This window comes from Chanodichthys erythropterus, chromosome 11, assembly GCF_024489055.1.
Source record: "Chanodichthys erythropterus isolate Z2021 chromosome 11, ASM2448905v1, whole genome shotgun sequence".
NCBI lineage: Eukaryota > Metazoa > Chordata > Actinopteri > Cypriniformes > Xenocyprididae > Chanodichthys > Chanodichthys erythropterus.
Genome location: NC_090231.1, coordinates 3,663,180 through 3,685,711, shown reverse-complemented (window position 1 = coordinate 3,685,711; position 22,532 = coordinate 3,663,180). Strand labels below are relative to the sequence as shown.

The 22,532-nt window shown below is 42.8% G+C and overlaps 1 long non-coding RNA gene across 1 annotated transcript; it reads right to left on the bottom strand.

Moving 5' to 3' along the window:
* Nucleotides 1–15,500: 15,500 nt before the first annotated feature.
* On the bottom strand, nucleotides 15,501–18,168 carry LOC137030000 (uncharacterized). Its single transcript, XR_010896371.1, has 4 exons — nucleotides 18,122–18,168; nucleotides 17,080–17,169; nucleotides 16,842–16,931; nucleotides 15,501–15,590 (listed from the first exon to the last, which is right to left on the bottom strand). It is a non-coding gene; the product is annotated as an uncharacterized lncRNA (long non-coding RNA).
* Nucleotides 18,169–22,532: the final 4,364 nt, after the last annotated feature.

Below are 22,532 nucleotides of genomic sequence, written 5' to 3'. Positions count from 1 at the left end.
GGCAGACAGGCGAATCACGTGCTGACCGACCCCCCTCGGAGGATCGGTGGAGACCGCTGCGCCCTGACTCACACTTGGTGGCAGGGTTGGCAAAACGGTCCCCAGGAACCTGTCGATGACTGTTGACATTGTGTCGCCGAACAGGCCACCAGGAGACAGCGGCGCGTCCATGAGCGTGTTTTTGTCACGTTCTTTAATGTCGGACAGATTCAACCATAGGTGCCTCTCCGTGGCCACCAGGGCTGCCATAGAACGGCCGATGGATTTGGCCGTTTCCTTGGTGGCCCGGAGAGCTAAATCTGTGGCTTTGCGCAGCTCATGAATCGCCTCGAAGGACGCTTCCCCGCTCTGATCAATTTCCCCCAGCAGGTCGGCTTGATATGCCTGGAGGATGGACATGGTGTGAAGGCATGCCGCCGCCTGACCTGCTGCCGAGTAAGCCTTGCCCACCAAGTTGGATGTAGTTTTCAGGGGCTTGGTGGGCAGCGCCGGGGTCTTAAGGGACGACGCGGTCTCGGGCGAGAGATAGCTCGCAAGCGTCTCCTCTACCCGAGGCATCACCCCATAGCCATGATTTTTTAGCTGTACAGCCGATACTGCATGGGTCTCTTCCACGACCTCGACACCTCGGCATGGAGGTCGGGAAAGAATGAGACCCCGGCGCTGAGGCAGTGACCGAGGGGGAAGAAAGCGTTCATCCAGTTTGCTTTTAACTCTGGACTCGGCTTTCTCCGCAGGCCATTCGATGTTTAACTTTTCAACAGCCCTGGTCACTACCTCTAATAGCTCCTCATAAGCTGGTAAAGTTGATGGCGGTACATCATCGACACTCTCTACATCAACCTCCTCGGAGGAAGATATATTGAGCATCGGAGCCTCTCTTCGTGGGCAAGAAACCGCTACGCGTGCTTCCGCCACCAAAGGAGAGACACTGGGTCTAGCGGGTAAGGGAAGTGATAAGGCAGAGCCCGTCTCTTCCCCCTCCGCTAGATCCATCTGTGAACCCCACGAGTGCAGCCTGCGCTGTGCCTCGGCAGCAGCGGGACCGGACCCGCGGGGAACACTCGCCTCGGCGCCCTCCTCGAAGAGCGCTCGACGCGATCGCAGCACTCTGAGGGTGAGCCGCTCACAGTGCACACAGACGGCTCCCTCGAGAGCCGCCTGTGCGTGCTCAACCCTCAGCCATTTAACACACTTATTCTGTGTATCCCCTTCCACACTGAAGCGTGGGCAGGAAGGAACACACTTTCTGAACTGCTGCTTTTCCGCCATAATATTTATTTTATACGTCTTTTTATATTGTGCTTTGAAACTCTTGTCCTCGGACGAAGAGATCAATGTGTGAATGTATCAGACAGACAACAATAAATAAGACAAACGAGATACAAAGAGCGCTTGCTGAAGACAATAGAAGCTGGCCTGCTTTGTGTTCAGGTGTGCTTTATAGCTTCCTGATCCGTGACGTCCCCCGCCTCTGACGTCGCGTCTTTTCATTGGTTGGATACAGAGGTGCTTCACGAACACAAAATACAGAGGGTTCCCATCACGTCATCCGACGTAGCGTCGATAGTTCCCACGAAAGGGAACTGTACATTTCTTGTCTATTACCACCCACTGCAACTTATACCAACGACGGAATTAAGCGCAGTTATAATAGCAAAATATGTGGGAGAGCGTTGCTATAGTTTGACAATATTGTATTGCAATAGGGAGCACATTAATGTTAATACTAAATCAAAACTAGTTAACACATCATTTGTAATTGAAAAGGTTTAATGACAATATCTGATTATGGTTACACTTAAAATAATTACAAAATAAATGTATGAGATGATAAAATCAAATACCATTAATCGTACACAACATGTATGAAAAAGTTACCTGAGAGATAGTTAAAGAGAGAGTGAAAGAGGAAGAGAGAGAGAGAGAGAGAGAGAGAGAGAGGCTTAACCCATATTTATTTGATCATTCATCATATTTCATTCCAATATTCCATTAGAAAAAAAAAATCTACAAAACTGCAAATAATTTAAAAATAAAATAAAAACAATTTAATCAATACAGAATACAGCCCTTTCATTACATCTTTAAAACCAACATTTCATCTTCCCCGACCTCACACAAAAAACTCCCCACTGACCACATTGCAGAAAAATCTATAATATTATTAACTAATTTGAAATAAGCAAACTCAATTTTAATTCGAGCAGCCACCATCCCCTTCAGAACTCTCTCTGCATCAATTGAACCAGTTCCCAAGATTGTATTTTTCCGTGTCCTCCAAATTGCCATCTTGGCAGTTCCCAAAAAGTAATTTAACAAAACCACTTTTCTTCGATCACTGACTTTATACTTTGGACCACTAATAAAAACTTTATAGGAAAATTCCTCACCCATACTTTCAAAACAAACCTCTAAAAAATAAAAAAGACCTCTTAACCTCTCACACTGGATAAACAAATGTTCAACCGTTTCTTCCGTTCCGCAAAAAGGACATTCCCTCCCTACTTCTGGATTCAGATGCGCCACGTGTCTGTTCGTAGCTATTATACCATACATCAGTCTCCACTGTAAATCTGCTGTACGTTTCTCAATACGAGGCTTGTACAGAGATCTCCAGCATCCTCTGAAGTCTGGCCCGAACACTTCTGTCCACCTCCATGTTTTAACTCTTCTCAAAGCAGTTTGATGAGACACTTTAACACACACAATGTATAATGCCTTTTTACAAATGTCTTGAAATAATCGCAACTCTGGAGTTTTAAAGGACACAAAAGTAAATTCATTATCCGGACTTTCCTGTGCAGCAGAGACCCGAATTGCTGGGAAACTATAGCTCCATCCCTGCGAAAGCGTTCCCAGTGCTTCTCTGCAGGCTCCAGGCAGTGCTGAGCGTACTTCCTCCAACATCTGATCCAAGAGACGTAAAGAACGTATTCCTGTCTTGTGCTGAATTGAATCTGCCGTCCTCCACCCACTGTCATCCCTTAGATGTTCAATCTTTGTACATCCTGCTTTAACCAAACAGTTCCTCACACTGCTTGAAGACAAAATGTTCGTTTGTATCAAAGAATTATGAAACAGTGGTTCTCCCATAATCCAGTCCTGTGGTCGCAAAATCTCTCTACTCACAGAAAAAGTCATACTCCACACTTTAAGCATGGATTGGTAGAAAGAAGTCAAATGATTCAAATCCAGCTCATTAACTTTCAGTAAAAATAGCTGCTTGTCATATCCCAGATTCGATGTTCTTCTCAACAGAGCGCATGCCACATTTATCCACCCCACGTCCCGTTCATACAACAGTCTCTTCACTGCCTGTAATCGAAAGGTGTGGATCCTGCTCCTTATGTCAATCAGACTTTGTCCCCCCTCATGAGTTGGAAAATACAGAGCTGGCGCAGGAATCCAATGCTGTCCTGACCAAAAGAACTCCACCAATTTTCTCTGGATACTTTTAACAATATCATCTGGTGGCTCTAAAACGTTGAATCTGTGCCATAACATGGAGGCGGCCAGGTTATTCGTAACCAAAACTCTACCCCTGTAGGATAGCTCTGGCAATAGCCATTTCCATTTAGACAACTTAGCAGACACCTTCTCAAGCAAACCCTCCCAGTTCTTCTTTCTATAGTTTTCTACTCCTAAAAACACTCCAAGAATTTTTATACCTTCCCTGCCCCAATGCAATCCCCCAGGAAGTAACGGTAACCCACCATTTTCCCACTGGCCCACAATAAAACCATAACTTTTTTCCCAATTAACTTTGGCCAAAGATGCTTTTTCATAAATATCCAAACTCTCACGTAATGTTTGCATATCCCCTTGCCCAGTAACAAAAATAGTTACATCATCGGCATAAGCCGATACAACATATCTCAGCTCCCTTGGATCACCTGGAACCATGAAACCCTTTAATCCAGTTCTTAATTAGCATAACAGGGGCTCAATTGCTAGGCTGTAAAGTTGCCCTGAGAGAGGGCACCCCTGTCGAATACCTCTTTTCACTGGCAAAGGATAAGTCAAACCATTCCCCATTTTAAGCATAATTGAAGCCCCTTTGTACAACAATTGGATCCATGAAATAAAACAATTCCCGAACCCAAATGATTCCAAGACTCTAAAAATATACTCATGGCCCACCCGGTCAAAAGCTTTCTCCTGATCAATAGACAAAAATCCAACGTCACAATTTTCATTACAAGACACATCAATAACATCGTCTCGGTTACAAAGGTAACCCTCGTTCCCTGAAGGAGGGAACGGAGACGTACGTCGGACAGACCGACGAATAGGAATCTCGCTAGAGAGGCCAATCTACTTCGAGTGTAACTAAAACGAGCCAATGCACATTGGCATGCAATCATATGCATCAGCTGCTCGCCTCGCAGCGCGGGTATATAATGAGCAGCAGGTGCGTTGCATCTTCAGGTTTTCGCTGAGGAGCCGAACCAGATAGGCGGCAGCATCAGCGGGGTACAGCGACTGTGGCGACGGGATGTACGTCTCCGTTCCCTCCCTCAGGGAACGAGGGTTACCTTTGTAACCGAGACGTTCCCATTCAGTCGGTCACGTTCGACGTACGTCGGACAGACCGACGAATAGGAATCCCTACCAAAGCGCCACAGGAGCTGCCCCCTTCCAGCGCTCTGTTGTAAGCCACCTGAACCCCCTTGCCTGAGGATGGTGGGACAGGGCTAACACAGAGAGAGTCGATCACTGCTGTTCCCCAAAACCCATTCAGTGAGACTATTGGATAACGCTGGGAAAGCGTACCCTTCGCTGGGAAAGGATCGCTGCGGAAGCCACATCCTTCCCCGAAGGAGTTATGTAGAGAAGTACATATGGACTAACCCTGTAGGGCTGTGCTACATATGGAAGAGCTGGGGTGACTCCAACCCGATGAAGGGTAGGTTCTCCCAGAGGGAAAGACACGGGCTTCGTTTAGGAGCAACCGTGGAACCAACCATATGGGATCCCCGTAGGGTCACACATATGGAACCCAGCCTAAACCCGGTTCTCAAGGATAGTATAGGCCTGGCGCCAGACGCTCCGCCACGTCGGCTGCCGAAGGGATATCGGAGGACTCGACTCGCCTCTCCGTGCCATGACCTGTGGCGAGAACATGGGAGGAGACCGGCTCGACACGAAGGCTATAGTATCTAGCGAACGTGTTAGGTGTCGCCCAGCCCGCAGCTCTACAAATGTCTGTCAGCGAGGCGCCACGAGCCAGCGCCCAGGAGGATGCGACACCTCTCGTGGAGTGAGCATGCAACCTGAGCGGGCAGGGCACGCCCTGAGCTTTGTAAGCCAGGGCGATGGCATCCACTATCCAGTGGGCCATCCTCTGCTCGGAGACAGCCTTTCCCTTCTGCTGGCCTCCATAACAGACAAGAGCTGGTCTGAGGTCCTGAGGCTTTAGGTTCTGTCTATGTACAGTCACAAAGCGCGGACTGGACAGAGTAAAGCCAGGGCTGGGTCTGCCTCCTCCGAGGGCAGCGCTTGCAGGCTCACCACCTGGTCCCTGAAGGGAGTGGTAGGAACCTTGGGCACATAGCCAGGCCGGGGTCTTAGTACCACATGGCTATCACCCGGCCCGAACTCCAGGCACGATTCGTCAACCGAAAATGACTGCAGGTCCCCTACCCTCTTGATGGAGGCCAATGCCCCCAGCAGCAAAGTCTTCATAGACAGAATCTTTAAGTCTGCTGACAGCAAAGGCTCAAAGGGAGCAATCTGAAGTGCTCTCAGCACCAGAGTGAGGTCTCAAGAGGGTATGGAGAGGGGACGAGAAGGATTTAACCGTCTCGCCCCCCTAAGGAACCTGATGACCAGGTCGTGCTGACCAACAGATTTGCCATCTAAGTGGTCGTGGTAAGCGGATATAGCAGCAGTATGGACTTTGAGGGTGGAGGGGGGACAGCCTACGCTCCAACCCTACTGCAAGAAGGAAAGCACGACTCTGATCGAGCATCTTCGGGTGTCTTCCCGGCGAGAAGAGCACCACTCGACGAACAGGTTCCACTTTGAGGCGTAAGCACGTCTCGTAGACAGTGCACGTGCCGAAGTGATGCTGTTAAGTACCTCAGGGGGTAAGTCACCTAGAACCTCCGCATCCCGTCCAAGGGACCAGACATGGAGTTTCCAGAGGTCTGGACGCGGGTGCCAAAGAGTGCCCCGTCTCTGAGAAAGAAGGTCTTTCCTCAGAGGGATGGGCCAGGGAGGGGCTGTCGCGAGGAGTGAGAGTTCTGGGAACCAGGTCCGGTTGGGCCAGTAAGGCGCAACTAACAAGACCTGCTCCTCGTCCTCCCTGACTTTGCACAGGGTCTGTGCAAGTAGGCTCACTGGGGGAAACGCATATTTGCGCAGGCCCTGGGGCCAGCTGTGAGCCAGTGCATCTGTCCCGAATGTCCCCTCGGTCAGAGAGTAAAACAACTGGCAGAGGGAGGTTTCTGGTGAGGCAAACAGGTCTACCTGAGCCTCTCCGAATTCTCTCCAGATCAGCTGAACCACCTGGGGGTGGAGTCGCCACTCTCCTGGCAGCGCAGCTCGTGATAGCTCGTCGGCCACACGGTTGAGCACACCGGGGACATGAATGGCGCGAAGCGACCTCAGAAGCTTCCGACTCCACAGGAGTTGCGACATGCGACGGGAGCGTAGACCACCTTGACGGTTGATGTACGCAACGGTCGCAGTGTTCGTACGGACCAGTACATGCTTGCCCCGTAGCAGGCCTCTGAGGCGGCTCAGAGCAAGGCGTACTGCCAGCAACTCGAGGCAGTTGATGTGCCAATGCAGATGGGGTCCTGTCCAAACCCCTGACACTGCATGCCCGTTGTACGTGGCACCCCAGCCGGTGGCAGAAGCATCTGTGAACACCACAGCATGCCGGGACACCTGTTCTAGGGGCACTCCTGCCCGAAGAAACAAGGGGTCCGACCACGGACTGAAGGTTCGGCGGCACTCCTGAGTGATTGGCACCCGGAATGTGCCGCGCTGCCACGCCCATCTCGGGACTCGGCCGTGAAGCCAGTGCTGAAGCGGTCTCATATGAAGCAGACCGAGCGGTGTTACAGCCGCAGCAGCCGCCATATGCCCCAGGAGCCTCTGAAAGAACTTCAGTGGGGCCGCTGTCCTGCCATTGAATGTATTCAGGCAGTTCAACACCGACCGAGCACGTTCCTCTGTGAGGCGTGCTATCTGCTCGACCGAATCCAACTCCATACCGAGAAAAGAGTTGGGGCGAGTTTGCTCTTTTCCCAGTTGACCTGAAGCCCCAACTGGCTGAGGTGTCTGAGCACCAAATCCCTGTGTTTGCACAACTGATCCCGGGACTGTGCTAGAATGAGCCAGTCGTCGAGATAGTTGAGAATGCGAACACCCTGTTCTCTCATGGGAACAAGGGCTCCCTCCACGACCTTCGTGAAGACGCGGGGAGACAGGGCCAGCCCGAAGGGTAGGACTCTGTACTGATATGCTCGACCTTCGAACGCGAATTTCAGGAATGGCCTGTGTCGCGGAAGAATTGAAACATGGAAGTACGCGTCCTTCAGGTCAATCGCTGCAAACCAATCTCGGGGACGGATGCACTCGAAAATGCGTTTCTGCGTGAGCATTTTGAATGGTAGCTTGTGGAGGCTCCGATTCAAAACTCGCAGGTCCAAGATCGGTCGTAACCCGCCGCTTTTCTTGGGTACAATGAAGTAGGGGCTGTAGAGGCTGGAGGGACCGGCTCTATCGCGTCCTTTGCCAGTAGGACTGCGATCTCCGCACGCAGGACAGGGGCATCGGCATCTTTCACTGTAGTGAAGAGGACGTCCCTGAACTTGGGGGGGGGGGAAGCCGGGCGAACTGAATCGCAAAGCCGCCCCTGATGGTCCGAAGGAGCCAGCGAGACGGACAGGGGAGCGCTAACCCAGCTCGCAGAGACCGTACAAGCAGGACCAAAGGGACCACCGGTGTACCCGCAGCAGGGCAGCGAGGTGGAACACAGGGACGCGGCGCGGGGGGCTCTCTTTGTGAGGCGGCCCGAAGCGGCGTCACAGTGTGCTAGGCAACACTTACCTGGCTCCACGGATGGACAGAGGGAGCAGTCGAGGCTTTGGCTGCCCGCTGCTCGCTGCTGTCCGCTGGCGACAGAAGGGGGGATGAGAGTGGTGAGGTTTTTCTCCTCCCACTGCTCTCCAAACCCTCTTCAGACCTGGAAATGGAGGAACTGCTCTTTTAAATTTGGGTACCTCTGCCTCTTGGGTCAGTGGCGGAACAGAAACAAACCCAATAAAGGATTTACCACCTGGCCCTCCTCCAGGGGTGGAAGAGCAGCCCCACCCATCTCTGGGTCGCCCGTCTCAGGGGTGATTCTCACCAACCAGTTAAACAGCTGCAGAGACGGGAGGCGTCATCTCCCCGCAATGGATACAGTAGAGCCTGCTGGGCCGGAGTTTCTTGCAGGGGATGACACCCTTGGCGACGAGCAGACTGAGGGGCGGCCCAAGAGGAACTCAATGGTTTGTCATGGGAAGCTCCCCGATCCGCTACTAACTGAGGAGAACCGCTGGGCTCAATCCTCGACAGTGTCACCGAAAGGCCACGTCGTAAGATGGGAGCATTGAGAAAGCATTTAGCTTGACAACCTCTCACACCTCACAAGGTAAGCCAGGGGGCACTTCTGGACCACGGAGGTGGACATCGTCTGGCTGAGGGCCTGCGCTGTGACTTTGATCACGGTTAGTCAACAAGCGCAGCTCAACCCCAGCACAGAACTACCCTCATGCAAAAAGAGTGCCTTGGCCTCACATGCAGGGTGGGTGTGGTCTGAGTACAGCCACCCCATCCAAGAGGGTAGTGAGAGAGGAAAAACTTATGCAGATTGGCACCTTTGGCATTCCATATTTATGGCACCAATATACCCCCATACTGCCAAGTTTTCCATGCACATCTGGAAGACCCAGGAAAGCATGGCTGTAAACTCTGAATCTGAGTCAGCATAAGCACACACCATTACAGTGGGCAGAGTCACCCTCATTTCCAGAGCATAACAGCACTCTCTCCGATGCTGCAATCGACGTCTGTCCCTCAGCTGGAGCTCTGAATGAAATGCTAGGTTCCCCTATGAAAAGGACCAGCAATCCAATCCAGAAACTGCACAGCTTGCAATGCGCTAGAGAGGGAGGGGCCCTAGGGGGTTGGTTCCCTGAAGGAACCCCTCAACCTCATGTCACCCAAGCCATATCAGCAAAGTAGACCTCTTCTGGTGTACCAGAGAGGGCGCTACAATGGGGATTACGCAAGGGAACCGCGCATCTAGAGCGCCGAGCGAGCGCTGGGTTGCCGTGACAACCCGCGCTGCAGCCCGGCAGCTCGACGGCACACGACACGCAGAGGAGCGAGAGGTTTGCTCTCGTTGATCTCCACGGTCTCCCAGAGTGTCGGGCAGACCTGCGGCTGTGCTTTTACACACAAGCGGCAGCTGGCCAACAACAGAGGGGACTCAAGCTTCCCGGAGAAAGAAGAGTCACGACCGGCGTGTCGACGTGATCATGTTCTCATATGAAAACATGAACACCCACGAACATCATTTCAGCACGCGCCCAGACATGCGAAACGGTGATCGTGGCCGTCAGTGAGGACAGGAACGATCGCATCCAGAAACACAAGTAGGATGTCGTCTTTAAAAAGACGCGAATCTACTTGTGTAAGCTCTTTCAGGGACTTTACTCTTTTAGAAGTGCTGAAGCACGCAGGGGAATGGCCACCGCAACACAGACAGGGATTGTGTGCAGCCTGTCATGTGCTTTCTCTCTCTTTGAAGGCGCTCACTCTTACCAGCCGTAAAAACGGCTTTTCAGCACTCAAAAGCGCACCGTACCGGCCGTGAGAACAGCCTTCTGACGCTGTCAAACAGCTATTTGCTCAAAAACGGCAAACGAAACAAAAACAGAAAAAGAGAGGACTTCGACCCTGCTGCTGTGCTGTTCGCCCGCACTCGGAAAAAAAGAGAAGTTCAACCAAAAAGCTTGACTCGTCTTCTAGCAGACACTCGCTTGCAGAGAACAGGAACAAACACCGTTCGGCTCCGAAGCGAAAAGCTGAAGATGCAACGCACCTGCTGCTCATTATATACCCGCGCTGCGAGGCGAGCAGCTGATGCATATGATTGCATGCCAATGTGCATTGGCTCGTTTTAGTTACACTCGAAGTAGATTGGCCTCTCTAGCGAGATTCCTATTCGTCGGTCTGTCCGACGTACGTCGAACATGACCGACTGAATGGGAACTCTTATTAAAAACAGATTGTCCATAATTGAGCGACACGGAATACAATATGTTTGCTCTCCTTTGACCACAATATGTAAATATTTTTTTAACCTATTGGCTAAAACTTTAGCCAATATTTTATAGTCCGAGCACATCAAAGAAATAGGGCGCCATTTTTTTAAAAAATCCTAAGTCTCCATTTTTGGGTAAAAGGGAGATCACCGCCCTCTGACAGCTAGTTGGCAACATTCCCTTTTCAAAACATTCGCAACACACTTCATAAAAATCTTCACCTAAAACAGCCCAAAAAGTCTTATAAAATTCAGCAGGTAAACCATCTATTCCTGGCGCACGCCCTGTGGAGAGTTGCTGAACTGCTTCTGAAAGTTCATTAAAGTTGATCATGGTGTCAAGCTTTATCTTATCCCCAGGTTGCAACTTTGGAAGTCCTTGTAATAATTTTGCCATATTCTCAGAGTTACAGTCAGTATTACCATACAAATCAGCATAAAAGTCCATTGCTATTTTCCTCATTTTTGTTGGGTTCGAAGTTACTGTTCCATTTTCCTTACGCAGATGAAGAATATGCTTTTGTTGTGCAGCTTTCCGCTCCAGGTTAAAAAAGTAAGAAGTGGGAGAGTCCATGTCTTTAATAGAAGAAATTCTTGCTCTAATCAAAGCGCCCTTTGCTCTTTCCTCTAAAATAGATCTTAATTCAAATTTCTTATTCCTTAAATCATTGGATACAAAACATTTACATCCATCACATTTTCCATACCAATAATTTCTTTCTCCAACTGCTCAATTTTCTTTTTAACACACACAGTAGTATTGTAGGAAAAATTTTGACAAAAGACCTTTATCTGTGTTTTCCCCACCTCCCACCATTGTGTCATTTTTTCAAAATTACCTTTATTCAACTTCCACAATTTCCAAAAATCACCAAATTTTTCACAAAAAGACCTATCCTGCAGCAATTTTGTATTAAAATGCCAATAAAACCTGGGGCGGTCTAAAGCAGTAATGTTAAAATCTATGGTTGCAGTATGATGATCCGAAAAACCATTAGGGAAAATATTAGCATTAGAAACTCTATTCATACTTGTTTTACTTATATATATTCTATCTAATCTTGCTCCAGTTACATTAGAGTCTAGTATTTTAACCCATGTATACTGTCTAATTCTCTTATTCATATTCCTCCACACATCCATTAACTCAAACTCTTTAATAATATTCTGAAGAGCATTACTAGACAGTAGATGTGGCTCTTCTCTGTTCCTGTCTAAAAGAAAATTTGTGGTGCAATTCCAATCCCCACCCATAATTATGCAAGAATTATTATCACATTTTCTTAATGCACTCTGCAACTTCCTAAACAATTCCACACGATCTGATCCATTGTTCGGAGCATAAACATTTATGAAACAACATTTTAAATCATTTATTTCTCCAGTAACCATTAAAACTCTACCCTTTTCTATTTCTTCAGTTAACAAAATTTTAAAGTTCAAATTCTTTGAAAAAAGAATGGCTACTCCAGCACTCAAATTTGACCCGTGACTGAAGACGCTCTCCCCCTCCCACCATCTACACCACTCTACTTCATTTTTACAATCTGTATGTGTTTCTTGCAAAAAAGAAACATTTACATTCTTAATATTTATTAATTCAGCTACCAAAGCTCTCTTGCTCTTGTCTCTCCCTCCGTTAATATTTAAAGTGACTACCCTTATCATCTCCATAGAAAATATAAAGAGATAGAAAAGAGAAACAGAAAGAAATAAAGAGTGTAGTAAAGTCATCCAGTGTGATGTATAAACCATTGATTCAATTATTTAAATTTACGTTTTATAGGTGTTTTATCCCTTCGCAGTTTTGCAAGAAACTTTTTTAAACGAAATCTCTTTCTCTGACTGAGTTCGTCTTCTCCAACCTTCCTCTGCCAATGACGAACAGAAGTCTCAAACCTCTTCAGATCAGAAAAGTAATTCCGCACATCAACAGATTTTCCAAAGGTTTCATCCAAGAATTTATTTATTTCATCTAGTGAGTAAACCTGCTCACAACTTTTTTGCGAAACATCTGACACGTCTGAAAAATCAGACAACCCACCACCATTATCATCATCATCGTCATCATCATCATCCACTTCCTCATCAACCATTACTGATTACACCTTCTTAATCAAAGATACTATCCTTCCTCTTTCCAAAACTTCACCTTTCAAACCGATTGGGTCATCATCCGTCTGGCCTGTATTCACTGAGTCTGAACTCTCCACAGTATCACTCTGCTCAGACCCCTGTACCACACTACTTCTCTCAACAGTCGCATCAGTTACAACATTAACTTTCTTCATTTTTCCCCGTTTTGTCTTACTACCAGAAGCTTCCTCTGTATCTTTTCCATTATTAGGGAACAAATCTTTTATTATCATTCCTTCCTTCAAATTTGAATCCACATTCTGATCATCATTATTCACTGCTACTACTTCATTTGGTACATTACTCTTTTGCACTTCATTTTCCTTCGTTTTGTCTAAAGTATGACTAGGGCCTGCTTCGTTCTCAGATTCAACTCTATGAGGACAAGACAGCCGTACATGTCCAATACGCAATCATAACACCTCATCTCTCCCGTGCTTGTGTACATCATGTACGAGTTGCCCTCGAAAACACATCGAAAGGAAATATTCAGCGTTGGTTCATTTAAAAACATGTACACCTGTCGCCTAAACGACAACACATGTTTTAAAGCGGCATTTTTACAACCAAGTGAAATCGTTCTAATTCAACTGGCAAGTTTTCCAAATCGAGAAAGCTCTCGCTCAATGTCGGCGTCCGGAATAAAAGTCGGAACGTTAGAAACAGTCACCTTCGTCGTGACTGAAACTAAAGGTTGAACAGGAACAAATGAGCCACTTACCGAAATCCCACTCTCGATCAAACCATGGACCAGATTTTCTTCTTTCAAAAATATCACTACTGCCTTGTTCATCCTAGATGCCGAGACGATATTCTCATGGCCCACACGTTCTGCCACGTCCAGTAAAACATCTTCTACAGGCACACCTGCCTGAGTCACACACCTAATCCCATGCCGGAGCGACAGGCCTGACGCCTGCACACTCATGTGAGTGTGAGACGCCATCCCTACCTCCGACACGCCACAACTCTCACGGAAAACAAACTCAGTTTTTTTTTTTTTTTTTTTTCGTTTAAATAATTGAATAAATTAAAACAAAAAGCAAGAAACGGTGAAAGTTTAAGAAAAATTCCTCTCACCTAGATCACCCTCCCATGCATTCCCTTCCCAATTCCCAGCATGCACCAGAGAGAGAGAGAGAGAGAGAGAGAGAGAGAGAGAGAGAGATTTTGATTTTTAAAACATCTTTATTACAATAAAAAAACCCAATCAAAAAAAAAAAAAAAAACTAATTAAATCAAGCATCAATCACAAAAAAAATCCTTTTAAATAAGAAAAAAAACAATTCATCATTAACAACATCACACAAAATACCTTTACAGCACCAAATTAATTCAAACTTTACAAGGTCATCCATAGCTTTATAATAATTGAAATCTATCAAGATTCTTGATTTCACAGAGTTACTAAAAACTGCTACTAGACTATTACACACACCTTTATCCACTTTCTCCTTTCTTGTAATATAAATTGCCATTTTTGCATGACCTATTATAAAATTAAACACCTGACATTGATACTTGCGGTTCTGGGAATATTTAAAACCACAAATGAACTTCTTCATTGAAAAATGCTCATTAAAACATTTAAAAATATTATTTAAAACAATAAATAAAGTTTTCAACCTTGAACAATGCATAAATGCATGAAAAATAGTTTCCCTTTTTAAACAAAAAGGACAATTCTGATCAATGTCAGGATTAATAACAGAAACAAAAGCATTCACAGCAATAGCCCCATATAACAATCTCCATTGCAAGTCCCCAATTCTCTTAGACAATGGTGACTTATACAATACTCTCCACTCTGGTTTTTCATTATCTTCTAATTGAAGTACCTTACGCCATGGTGTGTCAATTCTTTTATCCAAAGCTTTCTTATTAAAAACTTTGACACAAATTTTATAACACTCTTTTCCAGATGCACACACTATACCTACACTCAAAAAAATGATCCTTTAAACCTACTTAATTTTATTATGGACAGTGGTTCCACACAAGCAAATTGTTTTTTATTAACATTAGTAGAATTTTTTTAATCTATGTAAAATTCTTGTGTTGTGACAACACAACTGAATGAGGACAAATCTATTTAAAATAGTAATGTCAAATCAAATCAATGCAATTGCTTCCCTGTAACTTAAACTTGTTAAGTTTAGTGGACATGCTTTAGTTTATTTAAAACCAGCCAAATATGTTTCATTCAACCAACAAAAGGAGATTTGTTTCAAATAACTCAATTAAATTATGGACAGTGGTTCCATCCAATTAGGTTTTGTTACTTTAACTCAGTGATTTCTATTTAAAGTAACTCCCTTCAAAGCAGCATTTATTTGTGTGTGATTACCTTGTAGAGACAAAAAAAAGACAAGATATGTAACAAGTTATCAAACTGTATTTGTCAGTTGCAATAAACTGTTTTAAACAGCCTATTCAGTCATTACATTCAAGAATCTTTAAACTTGTGCAAATGCTTTTAACAGTCTGATGTAAAAGTAATTTTAGATAATGTTAGAATCAAAAGACTTCTGCAAACTCAGAAAGTGAAAATTAACCTAGAAAAAAAAAAACAAAAAACAAAGGATAAATACAATTAAATTTTTTGTATACAAATTTACAAAAAAAAGTGTCCAGATGGTACTGTGCCCTTCAATGCACTTTATTGGATAACTTGTTGCCATCAACTTTTGCAGTGCTTTGAAAGTATACCTGAATCCAGGAGGGTAGCTCAAATTCAGTCCATATTTTACTCTCATCAACATGGCTGTATATGGCATATGGGACACTGCTAAGGTCTGAAGAACCTTTTGCCCCTCTAACACCACTCCAACATCTGCTAGGCTCTCTTCTATATCTGCACCTTCCAGTCTTATGAAATAAATCCCCATCAAAGTCTTCTGAATCACCTCCTGTCCTGTCCTAGTGTGGATATTAAAAAAAAAAAAAAAACAGTACTCTTAAATTCCTGTGTATTAACTTTAACAAAGCATTTAGCATCCTTGAAAATAAACAACATTTTAAAAAGCACATATACTCACCATATACAGATCAGACTGCTAGGGCCTTCTTTCATGTAGACACAGAGAGATTTGATTGTGCACTCTCTCTTCAGTTCAATGTCACCATTCTAAAGATGCAAACAACAACAACAACAACATTACCCAAATATAGCCTTTACCCTTTAAAATGAAAATAATTCACCTTTCCATAGGATTACCCTGCCATTGCTCCCATCATACTCAACCACTTTCAGTTATCCATCCTCCTCATGCTTTACATCAGGGGTGTGAAAGCTTGCTCTTAGAGGGACTGTTCTGCGGAGTTTAGCTCGACCCAAATTAAATGCACCTGAACCATCAATGTTTTTTTGAATTTTCAAATAAGAACAAAGTGTTAAACTTTCAGCTTGCGCTGGGGTAAGTTAGAGCTAAACTCTGCAGAACATTGTCCATTAACAATAGTGTTATACATGTAACATCTGTCAGTTACTTTGCATTTATTGTATTTATCATGGTAATAAACAATCTTATATCTGTTTTTTTATGCATGCTCATGACCATAACCCCAGTGAGAGAATATTGTTTTAAAGGGTTAGTTCACCCTAAAATTACATTTCTGTCATTTGTTACTCACCCTCATGTCGTACCACACCAGTAAGATCTTCGTTCATCTTCTGAACACAAATTAAGATATTTTTGCTGATATCCCAGGGTATCTGATCTACTCAAAGGCAGCAACGTCATTGCACCTTTTGACGTCCAAAAAGGTAGTTAAAAATATGGTTAAAGTAGTCCATGTGACTGCAGTGGTTCAACTTTAATGTTATGAAGCGATAAGAATACTTTTTGTGGTCAAAAACAAAACAAACATTATGACTTTATTCAACAATTGGAACTGTCATCCTTGTTTACATCCGAATGCCAACTTAGTATAGGCTGAAGCTGAACACGTGCATTTGATGCTGACACAGGAGTCAGCCAATAACGAGCTGTTATTCGGACGTAAACAAGTCAGTCAGCAGTGAGTTCACTACGTATGACAACAGTTTAAATTGTTGAATAAAGTCATTATTTTTGTTTTTGTGCAAAATAGTATTCCCGTCACTTCATACCATTAAGGTTAAACCACTGCAGTCACGTTGACTATTTTAACCATGTTTTTAACTATATTTCTGAACGTCAAAAGGTGTAATGACGTTGCTGCCTATGAGTAGATCAGATACCCTCAGATTTCATCAAAAATATCCTAATTTGTGTTCTGAAGATGAATGAAGGTCTTACCGGTGTGGAACGACATGAGGGAGAGTAATGACAGAAATTAAATTTTGGGGTAAACTAACGCTTTAATTTAAGGTTTTGTTGAGTGTAGTTTTTCATACCAGTGTAGTGGGCACCAAGAGATGTTTAATTTTTTGTCCAAGGACGACTCCTCAATTTGCAAACATCCGTTTTCCAGAGTATCCATCCAGCTTGACAACGAATGTTGACACCAATGGGATAAATTTAAAACAAAGACGTTATGAAGAGCAGGTTTAGCAGTTTTATTGTGCCAAGCCATGGGTTCTAACTAACTACTTTTATTAAAACCTAAAAAGACAAATACAGTGCTTCACTTACCTTAGCCAAAACGCCATTTTCTCCTTCAATAAATCTCCTTCCTTTATTTCACCAAAGACAGTGACGAACTCCAAAAACCATGATGAAAAACTGTCATAAAAAAGTAATATCAGATAAAATGTCAAAATGTATGCATCTGCAAGGTGAACGTGGCATTATTTGTACAATTTTACTGGGACTTACATAGCTTAGAAACTACACTGGGAGGTTTTAGGAGCTAAAACGCTTTACCCCATTTTCACAGACTAAAATGCATATTTTAGCTGTTTTAACTGAAAGCAAATTGTACTGATACATCTTAAAATATGTGGATGTCATTGTTTTATCTAAAGATGCACACCAGTAATGTTTTTTCTAGTTTACGTTTATAAAAGCTACAATGCCCTAATTGAAATAATGCCTAATCCTGGTTTAGCCTAAGCCCTGTCTGTGAAACCAGGCCTTAATATACCAAGACTGTGATAATCAAAGACCAAACTCTGAAACACAATTCCAATAAAAGCAGATGAGCCCAAAATATCAACGCAATGCGTTTAGTTACACGATAAGCGTTTTCCTCCCATGTTTTACATGCTTAACATAGCTATTAATACCGAAACAGCAATCTAAAAATATCAAATTCTGATGATAGCCTAAACCACATGTTATTCGTGCAGTTTAACCTAAAATATGAACGACGTTTAACGTTACGTTAACTAAACGCGTTGCATTCATATGCTGGATTCATCTGCATTTAGTTTATTAATAAGGTGCGTACTGAGTTTTAACTTTTAATATCACTGTCTTAGTGCATGAAGCCACGTAAAACTTTTTCAAGTTAAGCGTTTTACACTACAGATTAGTGTAACAAGTACAAGTACTTATGTTACAAATAAACACGCATCTTTCAATCGCATGGAATCATCCATTAATGGCACAATAAACGTTAAACAATAAAGTTTAACACAATATTCAATATCAATATATTAAAAACATCCCAGCGCAGACTTTGCGAAACACTAACAGAAATTAAAGCCTTTAGATTAACTTTTTATTTTCTTACCTCACTGACTGACGTCTGACGCCATTCACCTTGCCACCTCCTTCGCGCCGTCTTCATCAAATACGTTGGAAGTCGTCACATCCGGTTTTTTGAATCGCGAACTTAAACACTTTACATTAGTTTAACGACTGATAATTAAGTATAGTGGAGATTGGCACAGTTTCAGTTAATGAAACGCAATACAATAGTGTTTTGGTGGGAAAAGAAATGTATGTGTGTTATTTTAACAAAACAGATTAGGGTAAAACCAACAGTGCTGCAAAACCATTTTTTTGAGTGTATAACAATCAATTCTTTGACTTCTAAAAAAGTGCCTTCACAATCACCCATACAGGGAGTTAGATACAAGTTGGGAAAAGGATCACTACAATCTGGGTTAATGGACCCCAAAGAATAATCCGTTAACAATTTCAATTAATTTTCAGAAAGGGTTGACCTCCATTTATCAAGTACTCTGGCAACCAAACGGGTAGATCTCACCCCCAGCTGTTCAGTCATTGATTGCACATCATTAAAATCACTTCCTGCTATATGTTGTACATGTCCAATAGTTGTAATTCCAGAGTTGAGAAGATTCTCTTCAATCACAGAGTATCCCAGTTCTTTGGACAGATCCAAACGTGAGCCAAAAATTAATGGCTCTTGCAGCAACCAAAACAAAGAATTAGCAGTCCTTTTCTTTTGTACTTCAAACAAAGCCCAGACTTTGAACAGATTTCGATAAAAAACAGGAAACATGGAGATTTTTAGCTTTTGAGGATCCATCCAGAACAAAACTTTATCCAGACCTAATCCTTCAAACTCTCTCAATAAAGAGAAAGCTACAATCTTCCAGTTTGCATCCTCCAAGCCTTTTAAAAGTCTTTGTATGAACTGAATTCGGAAAGCTGCTATTCGACTCTGCAAATATACCAGTCCATGTCCTCCTTCATCTTTAGAAAGGTACAGTACATGTTTTGGCACCCAATGCAGCTTATCCCAGAAAAAAATCTATTAAAATTGACTGAATCTTAACCACAAAATCTGCTGGGGGGTCTACACAAATCACACGATGCCAGGGAGTGGAGGCCACTAAATTATTAATAATCAAAATTCGCCCCTTATAGGAAGTATTTTTGGAAGTAGAAACTTCCACTTATCTAGGCGCCCTTTTACCTTCTCAATAACATCTTCAAAATTTTTCTTAACAACATTCTCATTACCCAAAAAAACTCCCAAGTATGTAAAACCATCCCTGGTCCATTTTAGATCAGCTGGAAGAATGGGTTCACCACCCAACCAACTTCCAACAATTATGGCTTCACTCTTTTGCCAATTTACCTTTGCTGAGGAAACACGTTTAAAATCTTCCAATAATTGCAACAACATGTTCGCATCATTTTGACCTTTAATTAAAACCACCACGTCATCAGCGTGAGCCGATAATTTAACAATATTGGTGGAATTTGGAATGTTCACACCTGACATCTCAGCTCTTAACTTATTTAAAAGAGGTTCTATAGCTAAAGTATAAAGCATGCCAGACAAAGCACAGCCTTGCCTAACCCCTCTTAAAACCTTAAAAGGAGAGCATAAGTCACCATTTATTTTCAACATACTCTCAACGTCACAATACAAAGCTTTAATCATTGATATAAAATTAGAACTAAAACCAAAAGCTTCAAAAACATTCCACAAATAACTGTGCTCGACTCTATCGAAAGCTTTTTCTTGATCGACTGAAATTAAACCAAAATCTGAAAAAATCTTGCCATTATCCAAAATATCTCTAATAAAAGAAATATTCTCAAAGATTTTCCTGCCAGGTACACAATATGTCTGATCTGAATGAATAATTTTATCTAACACATCTCCTAATCTATTAGCCAAGGCTTTTGAAAGTATTTTATAGTCGTTACATAAACTCACAGGCCTCCAATTCATAATCTCATTTAAATCTCCCTTTTCGGGAGTAAGGTAATGACAGCTCTACGACAGCTTTTTGGCAACTGTCCATCAATTAAACTCTGATTACAAACTTCTAGTAGGTCTGGACCTACCTCTGCCTAGAAGACTTTATAAAAGTCTATAGAAATACCATCAATTCCAGGTGTCTTTCCGTTTTCCATACTTTTAAGAGTTATCTCCAACTCCTCCATCGTCAATGCTTTGTCAATTTTAATATTAGCCTCTTCAGATACCTGCGGCAAATTTTCAAGAAAAACATTATTCAAGTCTTGAGTACCCCGCAACTCACTCTTATAATTCCTCATAAAACTTTACCGCTCTCTTCCGAATCTCTAAAGGATTGAGTAAAAGGACTCCCGTTTCTGAGCGCAGAGCATGAATAAATCTATTTTGCCCATTCTTTTTCTCCAGATTAAAAAAGAATGTTGAAGGTGCGTCCATAGATTCAATACTCTGAAATCTTGATCTAATAATAGCACCCTGTGTAGTTAAATCTAGCAATTCAGTCAAAGAAGCTTTCTTTTTTTAAAAGACTCTAAATGAGTCCCATTTTTCGTCAACTCAAAAAGATCTTGGAGCTTAACTAGATCTTTTTCTAGCTTTCTTATTGACCACAATTTATCTCGTGTGACGTTGAGAGTATACTGTTGACACAGCTATTTAATTTGAACTTTCACAAACTCCCACCACCGCTGTAAAGTTTGAAAAGAAGACTTCATAGATCGTGCATTGGCCCAAAAAAACTTAAAAACATCATAAAAATGCTTATCACATAACAATGTATTATTAAAATACCAATAGGCGCTTTTCGGTTTTATACAATCAACAAACATCTCACATTTTACCAAACTATGATCAGAAAAACCGACTGGACATATTAAACAATCTTTAAAAAAATTTAATTGATGCTTGAAACCATAAAATCTGTCTAATCTTGCCAACGATAGTTGATTTTCATATGCATGTGTCCATGTACATTGTCGTTGTGTATCATGAAAATTTCTCAATATATCGATAATATCATGGGATTTCATTAACTGAACTAACCTTTTTCGTGACTGCATATGTGGCTCAACATGATTTCTGTCTAAAACATTTTCAGTACAATTAAAATCTCCCCCAATAACAAAGAACTCTCTGGATCACAGTCACTTAACACTTTGCACAGAGTGATTAAAAAAAGCATTCTTTCAATTACAGCATTGGGAACATAAACACAAATTAAAACAAAAGAAAAATTGTTTTCATAAGTTGCTTTAACTTTTAAAAGCCTACCTTTAATTATTTCCTCAACTACATAAGATGCAGGTATAAAACTTTTTGTAAACAAAATAGCAACCCCACCGCTCATCGAGGTAGAATGACTTAAAACTGATAAACCATTAAACTCGATCGCCCAATCTGAAACATTTGTTAAATCACTATGGGTTTCTTGTATGAATAAAACATCAATCTTCTTTTGTGCCATTATCTCAAACAATTGTGCCCTTTTCCTACTTTCTCTTGCTCCATTAATATTTAAGGAAGCAAAATTTACTACACCCATTAGTATGAAAAGAAACATCCCACCATAACAAAGAAAATAAACATGGTGTAGAAAAACAACCCTTAACTATTTTGACTGTTTTCATTAAGTTCTGATTGAGCATTTAGTCTGGTAAGAATCTTTTTTAAACGATAAACTTCTTGATCAGTGAAATGGTTCTCACTCCTGAAAGTTTTTGACTTCTCAATGAATTGCAATATATCAGGAAAAAAACTCTTCAATTTTGACTCTCCTTGCATTTTTTGTTACTTTCAAAAAATGTTTGATGTCTTCTACACTATATACTCGACTACAAAAACCGCTCTGAGGTAAACTACCTGTAAGGCTACATTCAGAGACTTCACTGTCATTTTCTGTTTCAGTATGGCTAACTTCTTGAACATCAGTTCGTTTAATCTGTTTACTTATATGTCATTTCTTTGATTTTCTTTTTTGGGGTGCTTTAAACGAATAATCCTCCAATTCAAACACAGAACCCTCAACATCCACATTCATATTCATCGCGTTTAGTTTACCAGATTCAGCATTGTTGTCTTCTTCCGATTCAATAATTCGAGATATTGTTTGTTGACCATTCTCTACTAGATTTTCCACACATCCGCACATGCGCACACACACACACAGAGAGAGAGAGAGAGAGAGAGGGCCAGAGAGTGCCCAAGAAAAGAAGAGCATAAAAAAGAGACCAGAGTACCAGAGATCCCTTCCTTGACCATGTGACTTAAACCCAAATGTGAGACATTCAAACTGACCAATCAGAAGATTAAAACTTCCCCCACTGTACTAAAGGTGTGACCATTTGTAGACCCCCGATGTTCACACATCTTGGCCTACAGGCCTTGATCACTATCAGCACCTTTGTGCCTTCCAAATGGCCCTTGTAGCAAGAGAGAGGGGGTTGAAACAGTAAAGCAAATG